Here is a 23,483-nt window from a genome sequence, read left to right on the forward strand (position 1 = left end):
GGGGAAATACTTATATTCGTTCAGGAGAGTATTTTGTGGTTAGTCCACAGTGCAATTAAAATAGCCACCAGATGTTTATGACTTGAGGCAGCAGTTAACATTCATCCTCCTGACCCACTGTAGTTTGCCTATTTTGTCAGAATAAATGAGTGTTTTCCAGTGCTGGAAGCAAACAGTTTATTTTAAATGTATTAGAGAGCGATTGTGTGTATCTGTGAAGAAACATTATAAGGTGCTCATATTGTTTTGTGACATGCTTATGAGGGATGCCAACATTTTACATTTAATAATTCTTGGGGATGAATTAAACATACATTTAATTAACTGTGGGATGAAATGTTCAGTATCTTGTCATAAGTCTAATGTTCCTGGTGAGATGTAACAGTAGAAAGGAATGTGGTCCTTCCAAATAGACTTCATAAACGGAGTCAGAGCCTCTCTTTGCCACTGAAAGATAGGGTTATTAATATGGGATATTTTTTTCTTACACAGCATTTAACAAAAGCCTGATATGCTTCTGTTTTACCAATTTTCCCTACAGCCTATTATTCTTATTTGTTTTAGGATGATTAAAATTAAATGCAGCATCATATTCAAATGATCTTGGATTACCAGACTGAGTGAACAATGATCATTTATGTTTTTGTGATACCTTTCATCAAGCCAAAAGAATCTAATGAATTTAGTCCTGTGATGTGGCTGTGAGGTAGGGACGGTATTTTGTCTCTACAAAGCAAACAGAGAAACTAAAAGCACAGTAAAGATGTGGGCCAAAACTACAGGGAAATCTATAGCAAAACTAGAGGAAAACCCCAGCTTTCCTGCCTCGCGCTGCTACACGATGGTCATAGGGCCATCCTCCTGGAAGATTCATTACACAGGAACGGATTATTTAAGCAGAAGCTTCCCAAAGTGTTCCAGCCAACTTGCAAACACCCTGCAAATGAAAGTTTCTCTGCTCAGTTCTTGCGTCTTTTTAAAACATTTGCATAGCTATGCCAAGGAGTTAAAAGTCTGTACGATCTTTGTACAAGACTTGAGCAGAAAAAGTGATCCCAAGGTAAAGAAGCACAAGAGGAGAATCATTAAAATTGAACATTATTTTACTTAGGAAAACCTCATTTCAATGCATAGACAGGGCGTTTTCTCGCTCAAACATACACAACCTAAATGTGAGGTTTGGACTTATAATCTTTTCAGAAATAACAATGCAAGAGTCCTAACCTGAGACACCTTAATTTAGGTCTGTGCTCAAATGTGTGGGTAATTGCATGCATGTAGTGAGATAGGCATTTACTGGGTGCTATCTGGTAAACCCCCATAGTGAGATTTTTTTAAGTGACTTGAGCTTTTGGGCGAGACCATAAACAAGCCCAGGTACTGAAAATGAATGCTCCGTATCCTTTGAAAATCAGAGGATTTCTGATCTTCCCAAAACTGCAGCATCCCAAATGACTAGTCATTTTTCAAAATCTTCTTGGATGGGGTGAATAATTTTGCCCCATCCAAAAATTGGTCATCGTCTCAGAGGAAAAGCAAAGTGGGTATTTAAATCAAGAGTGGGGCAAAAGTTGGAGTTCATTCCCCTTTGGAAATTTCAAAATCTCCCTGGGGAAGGAAAACCTGCCATAGTCACCAATACTGGAAACCAGGGCTTTCCAAGAGCCCACCATGCCAGCTCTCAGGCAGGGCCCCCTCAAAAATCCACCTGCACTTGAGCATCAGCTCTTCGAAACTCAAAAGTTTTTGAACAGCATTTCAGGTTTGGCAAATCTGTATTTGCCAATGAAAAGCCACTGCATCAGAAAACTCCCAATTTGTTTTAATTCTGATTAGCACTACCTCTGAGAACTGCAGCTCTGCGCTGCAAAGGTTGATGGTTTACTGTATCTTTCGGGACAAGCCCCGCACAATTTTCATACAAAGCAATGAGGCAAAGCACTGTAACAACTGCTGCTGGGCAAAAAAAATGACACATCAAAGGCCCAAAATAGCACTTCAGATACATGTTATCCATTATCTCACCAATGCCATTATTCCTGTAGTCCTTCTTATTGCGGAGGTTGGGGTGGTGTTTTGGGTTTAAGCGTTCATGCTCTGTGGTTTCAGGATGTGTGGGGTTTTTTGGTTTTTCCAGCCAATCTTCAGCTTGGGCCTACTGCAGTGCCACAAGAAGGGAGAAGTGGAAGGAATGACTAACAGGACAAATAGTAAATGTTAAATGTTAATCATCAAACAACTGGGAAACACTCTTTTGCAGAATATTAGTGAGTCACATTTACTCAAATCAGGGCGTGATGCCAAAACTAAGCCATGGCAGGTCAAGGAAAAGTCATCCTGCTTCTCACAACCAGCTGTCAGACTTAATGAAAGGGCTCCTTTCCCTGGCAACTGAATTTGAGCTCTGACTCGTTGAATATTCATGGAAAAGAGTAACCCTATTGAGACTAGCAACCTCCATTAAAAGCATTCCATTAAAGAACAGGTCACTTTTAACCAAACCATCTCAATTTAGCATTATTTTTCAATTATATTGTCCCCAAAGTAGTGCAATGGAGACACACAGCATGATAGGTCCTTACCCTAAGGAACAGATGGCCTCAAGGCAACATACACACAAAAAGGGTAGAGGAAGGATGATGTGACATCTCTTACCAGCCCCAGGTATTCTCCTCTTCAGGATTCCAACTTTACAATATTTTGGGGTATTTTTTGTCTGGAATATATATATATATAGATGTATACATAAAATACATACATACATACCCAACCCCCCTACACACACACATATAGACCCAGAGCCCAGACTGACATAAATTGGTTTAATGCCAGTCTCTCTCCAGTTTATGCCAACTGAAGATTATTGTTATTGCAATTTTTCCCCCTTGTCTATCCAATATACTTATCATATTCCAGTCACCAGGCACAGGGCCCTCTACCTTAACTCCATAGTCCTCCTACACGTGCAATAGGAGTTTTAAACATATATCGATGACCTCTAAAGATGCAGTACATGCTTAGGTCCTCTTACTTTTAATATTAAGTGCTTCATTTTCCTGTCAGTGTCTTTTCTCCTTTTGATTAATAAGCTATAAAAAGAGGAGCATTATGGATTTCTGTAGGGATAGAGAAGGCCAGCAGACCCTCTGGCTTGGAGTCCTGACCAAAAGGCTTAAGAGAATGAGGGAAGAAAAGCCACAGCGAGTGGACAGTTTTGAAGTAATTTTCCCATTACATCAAAAGTAAGTAACATGCCCATTAGCAATTTGGGGGAAAAGTCTTACTACCCATGTTAGCTAATGATACAGGATCTAAGCCAATCAGCTTCTTATATGTATTGTATCAGTATTGAATCTATTGTGTCGTTATCCATATAAACCTTATGACTGCATCCAGCAGTGGTGTGCACTTGCAGTGGCACGAATAATAGCAGCTTGAGGGATGCACACTGCTCGAGGACTGTCTGCTCCCGTGTCTCCATGCTCTGAGGCTCGTGGCTGTCTGGGGCACAGTGTATCTCAGTGTGGGGGCTCCGCAGCATCCAGAGATGGCTTCCCCATCTCCACATTTGTCCCAGGACACGCTATTTTCATGTGCTTTCTGCTGCTTTTGTCCCAGGGTTTGGGGTTTTTTTTGATATACTGGGAAATCCTGGCAGCAAATTCCCCCCCACCCCGTGCTGCATATTAACAGCACCATGTATGGTTGAATGTGCAATGCATAAGGTTTGTGGCATCACAAAGAGTTTTGTGGTGCCAGAAACCGCACGTGCCTCCATGTGTGGATGCAGCCTATGAGTTGTTTTTAACTCCTAGCATGATTCATACTTTCTTGTAGCAATAAGTTCCATAAGTAAATTATATGACTGATTGAAATAGGATATTGTTCTATCAATTTTAAATTCATTACCTTTCACAATCAGAGGAAATTCCTTGTTTTTTTATTACAAGAGGTTAAATAGTGACTTCACCTGATTTAACTTCCCTGTGCTGTTGGCTGTCTTGCATATTTGAATGATGTCCTTTCTTATTCATTTCCTCTCTGACCGGCACAGCTCTAAACTTTTCACTCCCTCCTCAGATTTAAGATCTTGATCCTGTAAACTTTTAACCATTCAGATAGTGGATTGGGGTCAACAGGACTACTCAGAAATGTGAAGTCCCTCAAGTACGTAAGTGTTTGCGGGGCTGGCCATAAAGCAATGATGAGTGGAGTGTATGCTGATTTAGCAGGCTCCAGAAAACAGCATTTGAGCCCAAATGATTTCAACATGCTAAAATTCATAGAACGCTACACAGATGTACACAGATTAGGAATTCACATGGGCTCTTAAGGTAGAAAAGCTCTGATAAGTAGACCTTGCCATGATGCACAGAAGGCAAGGCTGCATGAGTCTTAGTGAATAATAATAATTAAAAAAAAACACCCATGAAAATAGGAGATTGGGCCTCATTTCTAAACTATCTGAATAGAAGTTGAATCCACCTAACTGGAGCTATGCAAAGCTGGTTGAAGGACAGGCCTTGGGTTGCTCATAAACAGAGCATCTGAGAGTTCTGAGCCTAAGGATTAGGGAAAAACCTTAGATCTGGAATATTTGACTTGGAAACTTAGTAATTAAAAAAAAAAAAAGGCGTAAAAAAGTTATTTAAGGTTTGAGTCAATGATTCCCCTTCTATGTTTAAAGCCAGTGCCATTAGTTGTCATAAATGAGTCCATCCACTTGAAAAAAGCTTCACAGGGTCAGACTCCAAGGCTGCATCGACATGTAATATGTGGCTCTGCAGACCCATCTGTGGCATGACATACCACACATGCAGGTGCTCCCCGCAATGTTATTTTGCAGCATGGGTTTTTTCCCTCCATGCCAAAAAAAAGCAGGGCAGTGCCCCAAACCAGAGCCTGGCTGGTTGGAGCCACACCGGCTGCTGGCCAGGCTCCCAGCTGCAGGAGTGTCATGGCTGCAGCAACCTGAGGCCCCCAGGATCCTAGGTAAGGATGCTGGAGCCAGCACAGTTGCTGACCCCAGCCTCCCCCATCCCACCTGGGGTAACCTGCTGCGTGCCTGGGAGTGTGTGGCCCAGGCGTTCCCCGGGGAAACAAACGTCCATACTCATGTGCACATGGCCCAAGACTGTAATAGCTCCATCTTCCCTCCAGCATCTCCTTGTCAGTACTGCTGTCCTGCTGTTAACAATGTTGTTCTTCTCTCATCCCTTTCTTTAGAGCTCCAAGCCTTCCTGACCTAGTTCAGTTGCCAGTCACTATTCACCCCTCTCAACTTTCTCACTGGCTCAGCACTGCTGGCTGCTGAGTCCAAGATTCATAGATTGTGAGGGGCTGGAAGGGACCTCGCAAGACCATCAGGTCCAGTCCCCCTGCACTAGGCAAGGAGACAACTGGGGTCAAGTGACCCCAGCGAGGTGACCGTCCACTCTCCTCTTGAAGATTTCCAGGGTAGGTGATTGCACCACCTCTGGAGGGAGCTTATTCCACAGTCTGGACACCCTAAGTGTGAAGAAGTTTTTCCTAGTGTTAAGCCTGAAACCGTCTTTCAGGAGATTGTGACCATTACTCCTGGTTTTCCCCAAGGGTGTCCTGGTAAACAGTTGTTCACCGAGCTCTTGGCACTTCCCTGATGTAGCGGTAAGCTGCTACTAGGTCCCCTCTCAGCATTTCTTTTTCAGGCTGAAAAGTGCCAGATCCCTCTGCCTTTCCTCGTATGGCTTGCCATGCAAGTCTCTGATCATAAGGGTGGCTCTTCTCTGCACTCTCTCAAGCTTTTCCATGTCCTTGTTGAAGTGCGGTGTCCAGAACTGGATGCAATACTCCAGCTGCAGTCTCACCAGTGCTGAGTACAGCAGAAGAATCACCTCCTTGCTTTTGCTTGAGATGCATCAGTTGAAGTGTGCCAGAGTATTGTTTGCCCTACTGGCTACAGCATCACACTGCCGGCTCATGTTCATAATATGGTTTATTATTACTCCTAGGTCCCTTTCGGTTGTGGTGCTCATCAGTTTGCGCCACAGAGCCTGTAGGTGTGTTGGGGGTTGATCATCCCCAGGTGGACACTTTACACTTCTCAATGCTGAACTTCATCAGGTTCCGATCCTCCCAACTTGCTCGCCTGTGTACGTCCACGTGTACCTGCAGCCTATCTTCAAGCGTGACCACGCTCCCCCATAACTTGGTCTTGTCCATAAACTTGGCCAATGAGCTCTTCACCCCCACATCCAAATCATGGATGATGTTGGATGTATCCACAGTTCTGCTACTCCTTCCTTACTTGCATTTTTTTATACAAGGAGAAGGCAAATCAGAGGTACTATACAGGAATATGTCCTTTAACATGTCCATTTGACCCAGAATCTAGTGATGTTGCGTGAACTACCTAACCGCACCGTGCCTCAGTTTGCCCCAGAGTACTCATCTCACATGGATGCTTTGAAAGCAAAACCATTAATGCCTGTAAACTGTTTGCAGGCTACAGCGAAGAGAACCTATGGAAATATCTATAAACCCATCAATATTTTCTCATTCTTAGATTCAGTTTTCATTGATCCTCCTCCCAACATCACAACTCAAGATGGAATGCGTTATCATTTCTTTACAATATATCCAAAAGGTTTTGCCATGAATGCATGTTTCAGGAGATCTCTCTGTGCAGAACTCAGGTGAATCCCACAGGAAGGATGTCACTCATGTTGTCATATCAGTTAGATACAGGCTTAACAGGTTGTAGAGCAGGGGGTGAGAATAATTTTCCTCTTTTCTTGCTCAAATGTTACTTACATTAGGAGAAAAAAAAGTTAAGATCAGTGGCATATTTATTTCATTTACTAAGCATCCTCACCCTAGCTCTGTGCAAGCATTAAAGATATAACGTAAAGGATAAACATCTTTAATCCAAATGACATCACCTCCCAAAATCTCTTAACACCTGTAATACTTTACAGATATTAACCCCCCCTCCCCCCCCCCCGCCCCCTGCAATTCCTTGGGGATACATTACACAGCTATCACAAGTCTAGAGTCCCTCAACCCATCCCACCCTGAAAGACCCAAGAAAATACCTGACCTTTTAGCAAAACCTAAAGGTCAACAAATCTGAACTGCTTTGGACCAAGAGGGGTGAATGAGCTCAGGGCCAAGGGCCACTCCTGGAAAATTCCCTGCTAGCAGCTGTTAAAACAGGGACTGTTAGCTCACAGGCTCCAAGCTGCCATGGTATCACATGGAAAGATGGGCAGTGTTTCAGCTATCCAGACTTACAGATCAAAACCAGCACTGAAGAGGGCACCTTTGAATGCATGACCTGGGCCTTCAGATGCTGCCCTGCTTAGGGGTCTGGTAGATCATTGGAACAAACAGTGATTATATTTCTGGCCAAAAAACATTTCACAGATTTAATGCACCTGAATCTATCTTGAATGCTAAAATATAGGGCTGGATTCAGTCCTGCCTGTACAGCCTTTTCCTTGAGTTTAAAAAAGCTGAGAATCACTGGTTTTGAATGCAGGTTTTTGAAAGCCAGGATTGCCTCCTACCTCCGTACCTACAGCAGCGAGCCTCGCTCTCAGCTGGACAGTCTAGGTTGTTCCTTTTTCTTGCACAGCACAAAGCATTTGGGCTTGTTCCTGTAACTTTCCTGATTCAAAGTCAGCTGTAATAGGTTTGAACAGCAATCAGAACTTTTTGGCCATGTTTAAACACATGTGTGGCGAGGAAAGAAAGACAATTTAAAAGAGGAGAGAGCTCCCTGCGCATTGTTAATACCTCTGGTTAAATAATTTATGTTTTACTGCTCTTAACGCTTGGTACTTTGTACCCCAGGTAACTCTGCTGCTCAGAATTTGTTACCTCACCACTGAGAAATAATGATCTCAGACACATATATGTTCATTGTCAACTGGGCTGGCTCTTTTTAGTTCACTTGATATGGTCTTGGCAAAACAGACAGTTAATAAGCACCTACGTCTGAGGTCGTTGTTGCTATAAAGTCACACATTTTGCATGATATCCAGACTGCATATTAAACCTCTTAAAATATTCTGTCTCATTCCCGTGTTACTGTACGATTCAGAACAAATTCTCCCGAAGCAGCATTCATGTCTAACAAACTCCTTAACAGCACGGCATCCTTTACTGAATCGACCTAATGCAGTTGAAAAAGGAAGGTTGCTTTTAAAAATGAGCATTTCATGTCTGTGCAGACGCACTAGGCTGAAGGTAACTAATGCAGACCTCACACATTCAATCTGTCCCACCGAAGTCATGATCTGTCCCCTGCATCTTTTGTCTTTTATTACACAAGCAAATTGTAAGTGTGGGTCTGATCCCAGTTAAAAAAAATATTGCCAGTAATTCTGCCTTTGACTTCAAAGGAAGCAGGCTCAGCTATGTGGATCGTAAGGGTTCCAAAATAACCTAGCCTTTACAACTATTTCTAAAATGTTTTTTAAAATGCATGGTTTCCTACTTTTCCTTACCCGACAACATTTGAGAGGGGAGGAGGGGTGAGAAAGAGAAAGCAAGACAAACCGTGGCACAGAAGCGTACTCAAAAAATCTCTCTCTCTCTATTATTTATAGCATGTTTCTGAATTACCCTTCCCCTATTTGTTACTAATTTATTTTTTGCTTTCAAAGATATAGCCCCACATTTTGCACTTTTTAGTCACAAGAGGAAACCTTGCCCTCACTAGTTTGGATTAGTGAAGTGAAATCCTGATCTCTAAACTGTCATGGATTTTAATGGAGCCCAAATTTCACCCTACCTTGCTGGTTCCTTTTCAAAGTCACAATCCTAAAATGACTATTAAACTGATGGGGTCCACGTGTGTCAATGCCAGTACTTGCAGCATTATGGGTGCACAGGATCAAAGTAGAATCCAGTTTCAGCTATCTTTGCTTGTAGTAGTTCCCAATTGGATCTGCAACTTCTGAGATATATTATTTGGGACAAATTTTAGCTTTAAAGCTATTTAGTCAGATATTAAAATAAGTATCTGGCACAGTAAAGAGATCACATCCCGTACTCAATAATTCTTTACAAATGTGCCTGTAATAACCAACATTGTTCTCTATTGAGTGTTAACTTTATTCAGAAGGGGCATAAAACTCCTTTAGAGGCTTTCTTCTTTTATAAAAAGATAAAAAAAAGTCAATGGACAAAATTCCTATTAAAGCCAATATGACAATGGCATTGGTATATTCATATTATGTACCTTTGGAGAGACTAGTATAAATAAGAACTTTTTCAAAACCAGGAAAAATATTTATGGGGATCTATAGTAATTGCCAAAGTAATGAAACTGAAAATACCGTTTATCCCTGAGCTGAGCTCACATAATGATACCAGTACATACATATAAGAGGTGGTCCTACTGAAATCATTTATACTTAAAATCATGTGAATAAACATTATCAGACTCAGAACCTATACAGTTGAAAAAAAAATTTAAAATAATAGATAGCATATATTTTAAACATTACTCTTTAATATATAATATGTATTTCTAGTATAGATTGTAAATGTTGCTTAATGGACCAGATTCAATTTTGTTTAACATCAATTTATTTTTCTAAATATATAATATAAATTCTCTTGTTTTTTTAAACTTCTATAATTTTAATAACCAGCTTTTGTGTACATCATATCTATATCAAATGGTATACATTTATAGCATAAATAAACACATGCTATAAAATAAAATAAAATAATAATGTGTCAATATTATATCTCTATATAAGATATTATCTAAATAACATAAGACCCTACTTCCACATTGCACACAAGCAAACCTACAGCGAAACATATTAAAGTTAAGCAAGGCTAATTTAAAAATTGCAAGCATTATACCAACATAGTTTTATTTTAAATTGTCTTTGTCCAAAAATGATACATTTTTATTTTAAATTGTCTGTCTTTTTCCAAAAATGATAAAGGAGGAGATTGCATCTCATTTCTAAACTATCTGAGCAGCAAGCCTAGTATTTAAATGAATAAAGCAAACATTACTACCTGCAGCCGGGCACAGGAATGCAAATACACACAGGCCCATTACTATATTATTTGAATTTCTGATTTCTTTTTTGTTTTAAATATTGACACAGGCTTTCATCAATGAGAGCACTAAAATCGATTCTTAGCACTGGATCTAAAAATGCATTGTTTTCTAATTTATTTTTTGGCTTTCCCAAGGGCTACAGACAACCAGTTTCATAAATACATCTAGAATGTGAACACGTTACAAAACACAACGGGGTCTCTGTATTTCTAAATGTCCAGGGTTATTTTAAAAGAAACGAAAAAGAAACCATCATTAGAAACTGTTGACACAATAATGATTTTGGGGGGTTATCAAGGAAAACATTTATTTGTCTTCCTTCCTCTTTCAGATGTGTGCCAGTCATAGAAGTTTTCATATTTATGCATTATTGCCATTACTGGTACTTCGGACCACTTCTTCTGGATTTTATTTGGTGTCCTTTTTAGCTCGCCTGGTATAAAGGTGAAGATCAATGTAAATAAATTCAAGGGCAAAAGTATGGGGTAGCGACATGTCCGCAAAACAAAAAATAAGACTCTACAACAGCTGTGTGGTATCAGTTTTGCTCGATGCTGCAAAGACCTGGGGCATTACGCAAGCTGACAAGAAAAGATTTGATGCATTTGATAGCAGGTGTTTAGGGGAGATATGTAATGTCAAATGGCACCACTATGTTGGGAACATTGAGTTTCAGAAGAGAACAAGAAAGGAGCAGATTATATATATACTTCCTAATAAGGAAGTGATTTTGATGGTTTGGCACCCTAGCCAGCCAAGCTGGACCATGAGTCGATGACTTACTTACCAAATGGACACACTGTTCTGGCCTTCCCAGTGTATTTTGGGATTGATTCAAACATCAGTGAAACCAGTGAAGACCCTCCCTATCTTCTCTTTGTCTGCTTAGACTGTAAGCTCCCTGGGGGCAGGGACTATACTGTGCTGAGTTTGCTGTTGGTGCTTAAGCAATAGCAACAACATGTTGACAGTCATAAAAGAAAGAGGGAAACAAATAATGGAGAAATGAAGAGCTAGGACATAGTCTGGGAAACTTTTGCTCTCCAACAACAATATTCATGTGACTAAATGATTGTGTGATTAGGCCCCTGGAGTACTGAAACGCACACTGAGAGCCAAAAAAGAGACTTTGATGGCTTACAAAAAGCCAAGATTGGCTCTGATGAGACCAGGTGATTTCACTGACTGCACAGATGTAGTCGAGCGCGCCAGACCTGGCCCACTATAAAACTCCTCTGTTGTTTGCTTTGTAAGATTGTGTATGTGCAGCTGAGGAACATCTTTGTGAAAGCTTAGCCTGAAAAGCTTGGAATAGAAGATAACTTAAACCAGATGGAAGGGAGAGCGAGGCCAGGCCATAAGGGTAGAGTGGACCTCTTCTATGGAAGTAATAGCAACTTTATTATGATCCAGTATTGCGTGAAAGAGGCTAGATGAAGGTATGGACTCTCTGTAAGTTTTTTCCCCTCCACTCTGTCTCCTGCCCCCCACCCTCCATGATGAAGTCAAGCAAAGGAAAACTTATATCATCCAAAGAATAATTAGAACCACATTTGAAACGATCCACATCGAATGTTTGTATCAAATGATGCAAAACAACAGTTCACCAACCAAACCAGAATTTTGCCTTCTCCTTTCTTTATTTTAGAATCAAACAAACCTGTTTTAAATTTTATTTTTTTAAATCCCCTCCCGCCGGCATAATCTTTTATTGTTGTTTGCATTTCAGAGTTTTTAAATGCTTAATAGCAATAACTGCAGTTACTTCAATAAGGGCACATCTACACGTGCATATTAATGCACAAAAATAAATTTTGGCACATATGGGGCCAGGGTTTGTTGCTCCTGGGCACCGCGTTTACATGTGCATCTGGGACCACAGCACGCTGAGCTGGGTTGAAGCAGCCCAGGTTGGCAGGGGCTCCAGGGAGTCAGCTTGCCAGCCCAGGGCTGCTCCAACCCACCTCAATGTACTGCAGAGGGGTTGACTGGGGCACGTGGGTAAGCAGTGCAGGGTTCACCAGCAGGCAGCCCCCACACTGAAGCATCCTTGTGACCCAGCCAGCCCCATCAGTGTATACACATGTATTGCGGTGGAGTAAAAAGCAAGATGGTGCTTGTATTTACAAGTGCTAACCTGCTGCAGAGTATATTAGTTCCCTGCAGCCTAATAGGGCCGCATGTGTAGATGCCAAGGCATTTACCATGGAGCTAATTAGGAAACGGTGGTAAATGTCTTGTGTAGATGCACTCCCTATCATTTAGATGAAGCAAGAGAAACTTTGTTAGCTGGGGATGCTGATAACTATTTTCTAGTTACTATGTCTTCTTTTGCTTTATTTTTTCCAGGAAGGACTCTGGACAGACTTCTAAACATAAAATGTTGAATTCAACTCTTTTTGGAGTAAAGCTGTTACTTGCCTTTAGTCCTATATCTCATACCTTAAAAATCAGACTAGAAAAAAGCCACATTAAGCATTGAGTCCTTAGCAAAAAGTTTCAGAAAGCTAATAAAAAAATAAAAATAAGAACATTCACCTTTGAACTATTTTCAGTTGAAGTTTGGCTTCAGCTTTCAGTGTGCCCCAGAATAAGTCAAAATATTCACAGGGACAGCATGATAGACCGATCACACATCAGAACTGCTTTTAGACTTGCATTGTAGAAGAAAGATTTGGGTGCAAGAGAGGACTGAAATTTTGCAGCATCATGGAGTGCGAGGGACCTGCAGACTGAGACCCGGATAGGATTCATGGCAGCAAACAAATTACTATGGATAACTGAAAAAGGCTTGGGGGAACTCTCTAGTTGACTCTAAAAGAGCTATGGACAATGTCTGCATGCTGTCCCCAAGCATTTATTGACAAACATTGACTGTCACCTCAGGGTAGGATGCTCTACATAAATGCTGCTGTTTTGTACATTATAAGTCTCCCCTAAAATGATGTGGACAATCATCCATCTTCCAAAAGCCAGATCATGGAATGGCATTTGTGAAGGCCAGGAAGCTAGATAGGGAAACAACTTCTTACTGCATTCTGGTCAGACTCTGCCAGATGAAAACATTTTCTTTTTGGTTTAGTTTGATCAGGTTTACAATATAAGGTCATGTATGGCCTTGGCTAGAAAAAATAAAGTCTTAGCCTTTCTGGGTAGGGCAGGATATAAATCTAAATAATACATACAATAATTAATGTGACTTGTAACCTCTGATGTGTAACTCCCATGTGTATCTGCTGTGGAACTACATCTGAGACAGACGCAAAAGCTACAAGGCTCTTTTTTCCCCAAAGAGCAGTGGCCTCAACCTACAGTATATATCAACGGGACCTTTGCTACTGCCATCGCTGGGTGCAGAAGAGATTGTGAGGGCTCAATCCTATTCCACTTCAGCCATAGTTAAGCACCTCAGTGCTATACTATTCCTTATGCACGAATCCCCCAAGAATTATTGATTCAAAAGGTAGTGAGCCCTCCTCATTACGGCTTCCTGTGATTTAGCTTTATGACTACACTGAAGGCATGGTATAAGAGTAGAAAAGTCAATGACTGGATCACACTTAGGTGCTTAAGTAGTAGTTAGGTGCCATGAAGTGGAATAGGAACTTGGCCTAACCTCATCCTGTCATTGAGCCAGTTCCTGAGCAGAAACTATGAATAGTTTAGTGGTTAGATGCTACACGGAGCATGAATGATGGCAGCTGGAGGTCTCCACGGCAGGGAAGGGGACAGGGCATCTTTCAGAAGCCGCTCATGCCTCTCATATTTCTCTTCCAGTTTTACACCAACCCCAGGTATTCTGAAACTCTCATTTCTACCATCAGAAACAGTCTGATCCTACCCACTTCATGTTCTTGATGCGTCTGGTATTTCAAACAGCAGGGGAAAAGCATTGGGGGAGTAGGTGCCTACCTCTGGTCTGCACCCAGTAGGAATGCCCACTTACCAGGGGTGTGCATTAGTGGAGAGCAGCAATCATTTTGATTCACTTTGGGCTGTCCAAGCAGAACAAATAGAGCACAATAGACTTTGACCCAGAAAGAGATCTTTCTCTCATTACTTACTGTATGTGTTGTCATTATGGTAGGTGATTCTAGCCTGTATTAGACCTTCCCTATATATTTCTACCTGGTGCTTTCAATATGATCATCCAATAGCAGGTTTCTTAGCACAAGCAATAGCAGTGTTAGCTGTAATAGAGTGGTCTTCAATGTTTTGCTAACAGAAGGTTTGCTCTTGTTCATTCCTAAGCACCTCTCATTTAGCACACCGTCCCAACAAAAGATATACATCAAATATTTTCCAGCGTACATGCCAATGGCATATTGTCTGACCTCTAGCGGCAGTATGGATGAATTACTGAATTACTAGGTTAAAGGAAGCAGCTGTTACGATGAACCATCTGTGTGTTTGATATGGATACACCTGTACAAGTGTTCAATATAGACTATTTTTAAATTTGAAATTAAAACAAAATGCTAGAGCTGGTTTGCTTTAATGATATATAACATTCCCCATCATGCAAATTGTTACTCCATAATCTAAATCATTTTTCACAACTATTTCAGAATACTTCACAGCATACCCCTGTGCTGCTCCAGTATTGTCTTAAAGGCACAGCAGTCTGCCTGTGAACTCTTCTTGAGTGGACTGTTATCATTATTACATATAATTTTCGCACATATAATTACAAAGTACTGTGTAGAAGTTTTTCATAGTACTTGGCTCACCGGGCCAGGATGACACAGAACAGTGACCCTGGGGTACCATGAGATCCTTTTTTAGGGTACCATGCAATATTAGCACTGTTGGGGACCAAATTCTCAAATGCAAGGCCCTAACTGTAGGTAACCAACTTCCATAAATTTGATCATAACCAGTTGTTTCTTTTTTCTCATTTGCAGAAACACCCACTACCTGTTTGGATGAATCTGAGTGGTTTTTTTTGCTTGCAGACACCACTAAAAAGAGGACTGAAATCTCCATGGTAATGTCCTGGAGCTACCAGGGCAAAGACTGATTTATTTTAAAATGTTGAATGGTAAGTACTCATAACTGAAGTGCTGAACACTTTACCACAACATGTCGCTGAGGTTAAGACTTTAATCAGAATTCAGAAATGTAAAAGATTAGGATGTTTCTTGGCAATATCTTTCTATCTAAAAATGTTCGTTCATCAAAATAAAAAAAAAAATGTCAATGGGATTATGTAAACATTGATGACTTTTTTTTTAGTGGAAAAAAAATCAGAAAACTGTTTTGATGAGATCAGAGCAATTCTTCTTTTGTATTTTTTAGCATTGTAATATAAAGGGGGGAGGGAAGGAAATGAGGGATGGGTGGGAAACACGTCCGTTTTATTGAAATGGAATGTCTTGATTGACCTGAAAAAACAACTTTCCTTGACATTTTTCCTCCAAGAATTTGTCCAATCCCTTTTCGAATCTGGTTAAACAATCAGCGTGCACAACATCTGGTGGCAACAAGTTCCACACTTGAATTACAGTCTGTGTGAAAAAACAACTCCCTTTTGTTTGTTTTAAACTTACTACCTACTACTTTCATAGTATGACTCCTAGTTCTTGCAATGTGAGAGAGTAAATAATAAGTCCCTATTTACTTGCTCTTCACCTTTTAGTATTTTGTAAACCTTTAGCACGTCCCCACTCAAGCATCTCTTTTCTAAACTGAATAGGCCTCCTCTCTTTAGTTTCTCCTAATACAGAAACCCCTCCACACTGCTAATCATCCTTGTTGCTCTTCTCTGTATCTTATCTAGTCTTCTATATCCTTTCTGAGATGTGGGGACCAGAACTGGGCACAGTATGCAAGGTGTGGACACACCATGGATATATGAAAACAGTACAGTGTAACAATGTCATGGGGAGCCAATTGGGGAGCTGTCTCTGTGGCTTGCTGTTGGACCTAGACTTCCACCTGCCTTGGGATGAGAAGGGCATAAAGGTATCCCACTTATAAAACTCTTTTACAGGGAGCATTTACACTAAAACCTACTTATACCGCCCCACCCCCAACAAAGTATTCCCAGCAAGAACTACAAGCTAGAAACCAGCCCATTTAGCTTCCTTCATCACAACAGCAACTACTAAAATATCATTTAAGATGTTTTGAAGGGATAAATTTATGTTCTTTAGGCAATTTCTGACTTCTGGGGGTTAGGAGGAGACTCACTGCTTATCCTTTGGGTTTCCCTAAGACAACAGTACTCACCCCTCTGTGTCAGACAGGATTCTGGCCTCAATGGGACTGACCATGCTACAGCAAGTACTTTTAAGGGGGTTGTGAAGAGTGAATCAGTGGGCTTGAATCACTTCTGAGTTGTACCTGAATTTTTGCGGTTCAAGCCTGTCCAAAAAGTGAATGTGGTGCTGCTTCAAAGTACCCTACTGCTTTGCACACATGCCTGCAACCACCAACTGGCGATGGAGGGGTGTGACCCAAGCAGCTAGGGAATGGCTTGTTCAGCTTATTCCTTGGGCATTCCTGACAATTGGGTCTGCAACTGAGTTCAGGCCCCAGTGGAAGCCCCTGGGGAGACCAGTTGTGCATACAACACCTGTCCTCCATAGGATGAATCCAGTATTGCTGTCCCAAATACTTTATCGTGGCCCCTGCTGGCACAGAGAATTTGCAGTTGGCATCCCCAAGTCAACGGGCATAAATCAAGCCCCATATTTATATAGTGACAAGCATGGAGTGAAACTGTTTGAGCAAGTATTTTTGTCTGAGGAACCCCTGGACGAATTCCACCCCTAGCTCCCAGGAAGGATGTCATTGCAGAAGCTGAAAAAAATCTACTGGTATGTAAATCTCCCTCCCTCCTGTTCTAGTGTGGACTGGGACTTGTTCCACTGAAAACAATGGAGTTTTATGCGTGAGGATTCACAAGTCATGCAACTCATGGCTAGATAGCTGTTTTTTGTGGGGGGTTCTTTGGAGGAAAGGTTGCAACTCTTGAGATCTTAAAAATCATAGGGAAGTAGGGCTAGAAGGAACGTCCCAAACATATGTGGCTCAAGTCTTCTTTGTTATAGCCTTCCCTGGTACAAAGAAAACCTACTGCTAAAATTGCCCTATGGATCATATAAAGAGGAAAGAAGTCACAAAGAGCTATTCTGTTCCCCAAGCCATACTGCACCAATTTAGAGTAGCTTGGTTTGGTACAGGAGGTTTTGACTAAAAGGAGGAAAGCACCAGTGGGCACGCCTAGAGGAGCACACACGTGGTTTGTGGTGCCGCAGACCCTGTGGGGCCACAAGCCACACATGCCACACTTGCAAGTGTTCGACATGCTGCTAATTAGCAGTGCGGTGGGGTTTTTGACACGGGAAGATTCTGGTGTCAAAAAAACCCATGCCAAATAAAAGCAGGGGGGTGCACGTGGTGGCTGTGTGCGCCATCCAAAACTGGAGCCTGGCCAGCCAGAGCCATGCTTCAGTGCTGGTCAGGCCCCATGCACCTGGATCACCACTGCTGGAGCCCTGGGAGGCCCCCAGGACCCCAGGTAAGACTGCTGGGGCCAACCCAGGTGCTGGCCTCAGCCTCCCCTCCCCACTTGGGGTAACCTGCCATGCATCAGAATGTGCGTGCATGGGTGTTCCCCAGGGACAAGTACCAGTGGCACAACTATGTCTGCATGTGCACATGTGTGCTTGTGTGGATGTGCCCAGTGAGGCCGTTACTGCATTTATGAGGATCTATTACCAGTTGCGCTCTACAACCAATGGCCAGTGGATCTTGCTTATTATTCAGTACGAACAGTCTCACCCATGCCATCTTTCATCCTTATATTCATAGTGCAAACCCCTTCAAAGCTGGGTTCCTAGCATACATAAGGTACACAAGGCACAGGTCCAGCATAAATAAATTCCCAAATTGAGCCCTGCTCCCATCACACGTACCAGCACAACATGGATTCTGTTGGATTTGCAGTAGTTTGTACCTGCCAAGAAATGCTAATTAATTTTCCCAGGCACCAGAAAGGATCCCATGAGAATCTGAGCACTGAGCAGGGACTTTTGGTCTGAAGATTGCAGGTAGGAGTCTAAAAAGCACATAGGACTAGTTTATTTTGAACCTATTAATACGAATGCAACATTTATCACTGAAAATATGGACCAATGTGGAGGGATGTTGGTGAAACAAATCAGACCCTGCTAACACAGTACACTTGGAGCCTTGTAACGGTGAAAACATTTGTCCATTTTTCACGGCAGAACATCTTATTTTGGGCCTGACCTTATTCCATTGAAGCCAGTGGTGCAGGGTCAGGCTACGGTACTACCGTTTTCCTTTTTCATGTGGCATTTCGCTGAAACTGCGTGGATGGCTTTCCTTCCATTGTGTTAGGAAAAGAGCTTTGCTGTCACCAACTGAACCACAAACGGATTCATGGTTGGGACCGGTAGCTATGTGCCTGCCATAATTTGTTTCTTATGCAGAAATTTCTCCTCAAAAATAATATCCAGTATGAAAACCAGAGTCCTATCATAAAAACTTATATGGCTTCCATTACTGTAGTATGCATGCACCTGACCATCTGTACCTCACAATATTTCTAGGAGCACTAACATCCCTATTTTGCACATAAAGAATTGAAAATGGGAAGAGTAATGGGCAGATTTTTCTGGTTTTTCTGAGATTAAGTAACTTGCCCAAGGTTACATAGGAAGAGCCCCTGGAACAGGCTCCCATATCTGTTGTGGCAGAAAAAGGATTTAAAAGCAACCCATTCAAAGTTTCCCAACAAGCAGGCCACCATGGATAGGTTGTTGCCCAGGAAAGCTCATGCCTATCTCAACCACTTAGTTTCCAAGGTGCCACTCTGCCCTACCTTTTTGCCTGACTTCAGAAATAGTTCATTAATCCTTCCAAAAAACCCTCATATAAGTGAGATCCAAGCTGGCAGGTAATCTGAAGCTCAGAACAAATGCTGGCATGGCTCAGCTTCCAAAACACAACTCAAACATTTGCATATTTTACAATGATGCACTAGTCATTAGTGAGTCTACTTTCTAGGAGCATTTTGCTACATGGAGCAAATGCTGCTGGTGATTGACACATACATGTACACAAGATGCACATATATGGAATATGGGATGGCATGGCAGGGAGGCTTTTATCAGCAGGAGTTTGGGATGGGCACGTGACAAATGGCAAGGTCACGAGTGAATAATGCAGGTCATCCCACAGGATTACCGTAAAAATGCTATACCCGCACCCTGCACATTCTGAATGTGTCCCTTACATTTCTAAAATATCTATTTTTGGAATGGTTGAGCTAAAGTTGGAAAAAAAAAATCATTAGGGCTATTTGATCCTTCTCCTTGTTAAGCAAGTAAACTTAATGATCATGAAACCAAACAGCTCAAAGAAGAGAGCCATAAATCCTTGTAAAACTGGCAAAACATGGCCTCTTGCAAAGAAAAAAAATTACCACTTTCCATGCTGATATCTTGCAAGCTACCTCACCTAGAACTGGCTGCTCAGGTCTCACTGGGAAGTTAAGAACATCCTTTTTTCCCCTGCAGTAAGGGGCACAGGCCAAGTGAATTTAAAACTGTAGAGTTTCTTTTAGGTGTATGCAAAAGATGTGAATGGCTCACAAATTTGGTTTGCCTCTCCTGAGCCAAGAGTAGATCTGCAGCAAAATATCCCTATGGCAATTTGTAAGCAGGTATTTGGCTTGCGAGATCAAATCCTGGGGGATGTGGATAAATAGGAAGAATGCAGCTGACACCACCAAAGGATGTGTGAGGAGTTCATTTGCTAGTGGATGTCGCCATCACGTAAGTGATGTGTGGGTACGTATGCATGCACACCTCCTACCCTTGTTATAAGGGCTACAGTATAAATCGAGCTGTTTTAAGAACTGGCAAAAAGTGTTACTGGACCCAACCTACCAGATGCCAAAGTCTGTAAACAGGAAATGTTCTTGTCCCTGCTAAAAAGGCACAGAACATGACACTTAACACAGTGGCACCCGCTTTTGACAGGCTTGCCTCAGCCTGACTGCTCCAACGTGGGAGTGCACCTTCAAGAGGCATCTTTGCAGCCCGCGCACTATCTGCTCTTCATAACACTATCTGCTTGCTTTACAACAGGAGTTTTTCTTCCCACTGTTCTTGTTTGTTTGCTGTTATCCCCCCCACCAACTAATGATCCCATTTTGCTCTTGATCCAGGAGCGGTTGATCAAGCCTACATTGGATGGAGAAGACAAGCTGCCGTTTCGAACACCAAGGGGAAAGAGCCGGAGCAGGAGGCACCATTCACATTTAAAGCAATGCTGGTTTTTGTCCTTCCCAAAGGAGAGAGTTAATTAAAGCTAGCGCAGTTCTATTAAGCACTGAGTTCAATCCTGCAGGACACTGAGCATCTCCAGGGAGGTGCTGTGCACCTTTGGTTTTCTTTGAGGACCGAGGTTCTCAGCACTTCCAGCTGGTAGCTTGCTGGGAAAAGGCATTTTAATTCTACTCACATGCTGCTAATTAAGTCACAACTTTTGTTATTAACAAAACCTTGATTCATAAAAATCAAACGCACAGCAAGTCTGATTTTGACACAGATCCTATGTGTGTGTAAGTCAGTCTTCAAATTAAACAACAGATCCCTTTCATGAATTGCTTTCATAACTCCCATCTGGGTTACCGCAGGCTCCAATTCATAATCACGCTTGCTTGCATCCATGTGCTTATAATTAAAACTGCTCATTAATGTAGCAAAATTTAAAAAAAGAGATATGGTGCACAATTATTTACCTCTTGTCAGGATTGCTTAATAATGCCTTTTCTTCTTCTTTGTAAGGAAATTGGAAATTTTTGCAGGGTTCATCAACTTTTCCTGTGCCTCACAGAAAGCCTTGCTGATAAGGATGGTAAGATTATACTTCAGTAATATCATTAAGGAATAATCTTAATGGCTATGTCATATGGGGAATTAAAAACATGCTTCTCATTATTGTTAGCAAAGATTATATGCTTATTTTCTCCTTTTGCACTTCGGAAAATGTACCCTATTTGATACTTACAGTTAGAGTTAGTCAAAATTTGGTCAGCTGCTATAAGCTGGTTTCAGTGAAAAGAAAAAAGTTTGCTTTCAAATGGTTTACTTTATGATTGATTTAAACAGACCAAAACTACTTCAACTCAAAAATAAGAGACTAGGGAAGGGGAAAGAGGGTGAGAAAGAGGGAAAAGAACCCAGGAAACCAAAATCTCCACTTAAAAACAAACAAAAGTAAAGAGATCAATTTCTTTTGTCAAGAAATCAAAATATTCGATGTGGGAAATGTCTCTTTCCAGTGGAATAGCCGGGTCTCAGTCTGTTGTCTGCTTCCGTGTGAGAATTTTCTTTTATTGAGATTGAATATTATATTGCGGGAAATATTCCCTGCTTAAAATGAGATGCATGGGAGAAAATGCTTAGTATTTATCAGCCATACCTACTACATATGAGAGCCTACTGTATATGAGTGCTAATTACCCTCGGGTTCTTATTTTGCCTAATACCCCATAAACTCTTATAACATACATCACTTCTTTTGCTATTGATCTCGTGGAGTTGTTGCGAGGAAGTTGTATTGGACCAAATCCCATGCCCTAAACAGTGGGGACCAAGCTTTTTGGGAGGCATTCTCCAAATTAAGCCCCACAAGGTCCTTGAATGCCATGTTGATCTACTTCCCCTGGCCTATCTGTTGCTCTGCTTTCTGCTCCCTGTCCCCTCCCTGATCTGCCATATGCCACATCAGGAGGCTGTCCATGCCCCAGGTTGGCCATCCCTGGGTTAAACAGATAACCTGTATGTTTGACAGTTATGGGTCAGAGAAGGGACCTGATTCACACCAAGACAGAAATACCTTCAACTTATAAATTAATTTATTTGGTTTCAAGTGTGGCTTTGAATACTATTGGAATCCTGTTTTATCAGACATGAGGGTATGCTTGGAGAGAAGCATGGGTATTTCTTAACTTAAAACAGCCAGCTGTTATTATGTATGATAATTGTATTATTATTAGAATTGCTAATAACAACAATAGCAATGATAATTGTTCGGTTATTTGAGTATAATAGGAAGCGAAATTAAAATTATAAATGAAAACTGACTGGAGGGCTGGGGGGAGGAAACCAACAACTTTATTCCAGGATTGTCAAAGCAAAGTGATACTTAAAAGAACAATATATTTTACCAATGTTGGAAGTCCCTCCCTGTTTTTTCCACAATAAAGCTTTGCTGCAATGAAACACTGTTTTGAGCATGTTCATTTTGGCAGGACTGTGCATTCTGATAGACTATGGTCCCATCAAAGTTTCTCCAACCAGTTATCCAGCAGAGTGCCTGCCTCTCTCATGCTGGGATGGAGACAAGCTGCATGAACTTACCCTATTTCTCCAACTTGAGAACATTTGCATCAGGAGCAGAAGGGTTTTATTGACACATTCCCATGGGCACAGCCAGCCTATTTCAGTCCAGGCAAGGGAGGACAAGGGGGACCATACATGAAATGAGAGAGAAAAGTGCATTTTGGAGATGATTTAAGACCCAGGAAGTATCAATGAGACAAAATGCATGTCTCTTGGGAGGGAATGATCTCCAAAGCATAATAGAAAGGAAAGAAGCAAGATGGCAAAAGTCAGATGTCCTGAGCGAATACAACATGAGGGTGCATGTGTGCACATGTGTGTGTCTGCATGCATGTCTGCCCATGTATATACGTATGTGAGGGGTCTCCAACCAAGTTTCTTGTCAACTGATTTTTGGAAGCCATCAGCCACTGTTTAACCAGCTACACCCTTAACTGCTTTATAATCATGGACTATTTACTTGAAATGGAGCTCTGCCAATGTATACCAGCTGTGGGTCTAGCCTACAGTCTGATCTGTCACTACACAATTACGACTGGGCAGGGAAGACTGACTTGTCTAGCCTTAAAGTGCAATGTTGAAAGAGCTGTCAACATAAGCAACATTACAAATTTAACTCTTGCTAAGGTTAAAAGCAGAAGAGCTAGCACTGTATTTCCCAGGATCTGGGTCTGAAACAGGGTATTATGGGACTGTCTGTAATCATATTGGGACAGGCACTGCAATATTGCTGTCATTTAAGACATGTTTGTTGAGGCAACTCCTGTTTTCCCCACGGGCTCATAAAATGTTTCGTTAAATGCAGAAATTCCCTGTGAGTGACAACTATGTTGGCAGGTCACAGGACCTGCTGTTGGGTTATATCACTGTTATGAGACTCGTGCTGCTAAGGAACTTGGAGTTGTACCCCATACTGAGAATAGTCCAAATAATCTGAGACTCAAAACATCTCTCATCGTGGATCACTGAGAACATAAGAGATTTAAGCTGACCCGGTGGACTAAACACAAACATGTCAAGATCTCAAC

At 41.6% G+C, this 23,483-nt stretch overlaps 1 long non-coding RNA gene across 1 annotated transcript in view; it reads left to right on the forward strand.

Annotated features, from left to right (window-relative positions):
• The window catches only part of LOC132248485 (uncharacterized), a 79,639-nt gene extending 57,304 nt beyond the window's left edge, over positions 1-22,335 (forward strand). The window contains exons 2-3 of the long non-coding RNA XR_009459674.1: positions 14,974-15,110; positions 20,274-22,335. This is a non-coding gene — a long non-coding RNA (uncharacterized LOC132248485). The remainder of the gene's footprint in view (positions 1-14,973; positions 15,111-20,273) is intronic.
• Positions 22,336-23,483: the final 1,148 nt, after the last annotated feature.

This window comes from Alligator mississippiensis, chromosome 2 (assembly GCF_030867095.1).
Source record: "Alligator mississippiensis isolate rAllMis1 chromosome 2, rAllMis1, whole genome shotgun sequence".
Taxonomy (NCBI): Eukaryota; Metazoa; Chordata; order Crocodylia; family Alligatoridae; genus Alligator; species Alligator mississippiensis.